Here is a 4,273-nt window from a genome sequence, read left to right on the forward strand (position 1 = left end):
GCATTCCAACAGTTCTCAATTGGCAGAATGCTCCCTTAGGGCCAGTGCAGGTGGGTGCAACTTACAATGGTCCTGAGGCTGGCGTCATGCCAGAACCAGCCCCAGCCATCCCCAATATAAAGGTTAGTAGGGACCACTATATCACAGATGTGTTTGTAAAGAAATGTCAGATAGATTAAAAGATTAGAACACTGACATTTAAAAATAATAAATCATTGTTTGGAAGTCTAAAAATTCATAGTTAAGGTTAAACAGCAAACATTTTCAAGTGTTTGGAAATTCCTAGCTACAAAAAGCCTTAATGCTGGCCCTGTACAGTATCCCTTCTGACCATCTACCTCTTTTATGATACAATATCTGAACTATATCAGGAGGATACAAATACACAAGTTATTCAAATCAATAGATATTTAGGTGAAAGATACGAATTAGGCTCTTAGATTTATAGCGGAATGGTTGCTATAAGATGGTGCTGGTTCTTGAGTATATATGGAAGAATAAGAGACAAATATTACTGTTTCTTGTTGTCAACTGGCACGTGAAATAGTGTTTTGATTAGTGGCCCTTTTATAATGATGGTGGGGGTTATTATATAAATATACCATGGTAAACTATTGATATTTCCAAGATGAATTAGAGCCTTCTTCTTCATATGGCTGATGTAAATGTAGAGCAACAACTATAATTTTACATTCTGATGGTTAAGCCAGATAATTGTGTCTGGAGTAGCAGAATGTATTTCTGTGATGCCTCCTTTGTATTTGTAAATTGGGTATTGAGTTGTTATATGTTCCATGGTCTGTTCTAAATGACCACAGTCGCACACTGGAATGTCTTTAATTTTCCATTTGTGCAGCAAGTATCCGCATCTACCATGGTTTGTGCGGATGCAGTTTAGGGTTGCCCATGAGTTTTGTGGGAGATCAAAGCCAGGGATCTTCTGTGTTGGGTCTTTTACGAGGTGTTTATTTGAAACTTCTCATAAACTCCACTCGGCTTTCCAAGCTTCAACAGGCTTGAAATTGTATTGTTGAAGGTTAAACATGTGGGTCCAAAGGGGCTTACGTGACTTCAAGCAGTGGTGAGGGACATTATTAAGGTCCTGGTGGATGGGAAGACATTCATTTCCATGATCCTCTGGAATTCCCAGCATCACAGCGAATGGATGAGGGAGCAATGTGTGGCAGTACCAACAGCCAGGGTGATGGAGTTGACATGAGGGTTCCAGTGATGCACCACATTGCAGTGTTCAGTTGCACATCAACAAGTCAAGTGTGGTTACTTCTGGTCCATACTGGTGCACAGTACTCGGCTATGGAGTACACAAGGGCCATTGCTGATGTCCGTAGCACTGATGTTGATGTCCCCCAGCTTCTGCTTTCCAGTTTCTGGACCATGTTGACCCTTATCTTTGTCTTGGCAGCTACCTTCTTCAGATAGTCGTGGAAGGTCAGCGTGCGATCCAGCTTCACTCCGAGATAGATTGGAGTGGGGTCATGTCACACAGTGTTGCAGCAAAAGGTCACTTTGAGTTCTTGTTATCAAGATGGAATGCAGTGACTGTTGTTTTGTGAGGATTTGGCTTGAGCCTCCATTTCCGGAAATAATGTAACTCTATTACAGAAGTAATCTTATTAACTTAGTTCTTTATTTACATTTTGGTGACTGAGGTCTTGCAGTCCATATAAGAAACATGGATGTCGTCAAAGGAATGGTGCTTGGGACAAGGGGATCGTTGGTGGATAGATAGATGGCCACTGATATACGGTCAGAATTAAAGTTGCTTGTGGATCTTTAACTATGACTTTCAAATGTCTGCTTTTTAGGTGTAACATTTGAACTTCCATGCACTCAAACATCCTTATAACAGCATTCAGACCATATTGTTTTAATTTAATTGCTTTCTACGTCTATCTTTAAACATAGCTTGAAACTTTGTGAATAAGAATGTACTTAGTTTCTAGTAATGTATTGCAAACATTTATGTTTGAAAACTTAATGGATAACAATATTCAGCTTCTCTCTAATGTTCATTAAATGGAAGCATTAGAATTGGTCCTTTTTTACCTTCCCAGAGTTAGCAGGCAGGTGCTGCATTGACACTCAGCGAATTTTACACAAGGTGTTTTCCCATATAAGGAGGCAAAGCCATAAATATTGTGATTATCATTCAGACTCACATACATACACATCATTTAAAAATTATTTACAAAACAGTATGCCATGAAATATAGTTTCTGCCTAAAAATAGGGCAATAAAATCTCAGCACAGAAACAATTGTTTATTTTAAAATAAATGGAATACAAATAATAGAAGTTCATTGGATATGAATTGGCTATTTTTATTAATTGACTTGAAGTACTATGCAGATTTAATAGCCTGGGAACATATCTGCTGTAATATACTGGAGTTAAGTATATCAAACATGATCTAAATATTCTTCTAATGCAAGATAGGAGCCAGAAAAAAGAGCATCTAGGACCATGTGACCACCCAGCTCTCCATAGGCCAAGGTTTGGGAGCTGCTCCTACAGACTATCCATTCTGCCAGGTCAACATGGTTTTGTAATGTGGAGAAAAGATTGTATGTAATATGGAGAAAAATGGGGATTTGAACACAGATATAAAGAAATGTAAGAGCTTGTCAATATTGGCAATGATATTATCAAATTGTTGATAGTTGTTTAGAACGGTTTTATCACCTATCATTTTTATGAGCATTTTCATGAGATTAACAAATAATAATCATTTTATTATTATAACCAGCCTTATGTCAAGTGCATTTTAATGCACACATTTCAACTTTGTTCTACTTTAACCAGACTTCTTTTGCTCTTGGAAATACCCAAATCAAGATAGATTCATGGACTGAAATATGATCATGTTTGTTCCATTAAAACTAGAGTATTCTCCCACATCCAGAAAAAACAACACGGCATATTAACAAAAAGATTTTTTTTTTTGTTATATCTTTTTAAATGGGAGGAAATGTTAAGGGTCCTATTCTGATAGTTCTGATTTATGCATGTACTTCATGTTGTACATTCTGTGCTGTGGTCAATTTTTTAAACATAAGTGCCTAGAATTAGGCACCTAAATCCATATTTAAATCCTAAATAAGAGTGAGCTGATTGTCAATGGTGCTGGGCACTCAGAGTCAGTGGGAACTGTTAGTGCTCCGCATCTCTGAAAATCAGGGCACTTTTCAGTGAGTAACTAAGCATTTAGGATAGGACCTCTAGTAGTGCAGCTCCTTCTCCTAGATGAGGCTGTGCTGTTAAAGATGGAGCAGATACAGTACTTCCTTCCATCCATGCAGTAGTTTGCTCTGTAGAAGTATCAATGTCATCTAATCTATTTTGTTTGCTAGTGAGCAATTTATAGTTGAGATTTTTTGAAAAAATTAAATAACTGTCGAGAAACCAAAGTGACTGATCTAAGACTTTCAAATCACAGCAACCTGCAGCCAGCGGGGTTTCTATCAGCATCTAAGGGCTTGTCCGCCTGGCTCCGCAGTGCAAACGAGGGGTATGAATTGTAGACCACTCGTGTTCTGCTCTAACGCCCCGTGTAGACCTCACTGACACGAACTCAAAGGTAACTAATGCACATTGAGGTAGTCCTTTTTGAAACAAGATTACAGCAACATGAACTAGGCGCCCATGAGTTTGCGCCAGCAGGGTCTACATGGGGCTGTGTTAGAGCACAACGCATAACAGTTCTAGGAATCATGCCCCCCGTAGTTCGCACCATAGCACGCGTGGACAGCACCAGAGAGACAGCGATTATAGGGATATTGCTCACACTACCCCCATTGTCCCAAGGTTAGGGTAGGTGCTGGGGAAACTGATGTTCAGTTCTCTGCTCTGCTACAGACTTCCTAGGTAACACTGGGCACGCCACTTAGCCTCCATTGCCCACCTGGAAAACGGAGATGGTAGCACCTCCCCAGCTGAGGTGCTGAGAAGTTAATAGAGTGAAGATTGTGAGGCGCATTGAGGTCTCTGATGAAAAGTTTAAGCGCTAAGTATTAGCTACTCGTGCAGCCTCCACTTCGAGGCGGAGGAGGGGGGGTCGTGTTGACTGGTTTCAGTGCATTGGCAGGACACGCCACGCCGCAAAGGGAAGGCACAGGCAGTGCCTGTCTCTGCCTTTGCCCTGCGTGGACGACGGCAGAGCTTGCGTCTCATTGGACGAGCTCTCGTCTCCCCAGGCCCTGGGGCGGCAGGCAGGCAGCCGGGCCGGGGGGCGGGCTGGGGACCGCCCCGCTGC

This window comes from Emydura macquarii, unplaced genomic scaffold (assembly GCF_026122565.2).
Source record: "Emydura macquarii macquarii isolate MOO-44397 ecotype Brisbane River unplaced genomic scaffold, CSIRO-AGI_Emac_v2 contig_1043, whole genome shotgun sequence".
NCBI classification, from domain to species: Eukaryota; Metazoa; Chordata; order Testudines; family Chelidae; genus Emydura; species Emydura macquarii.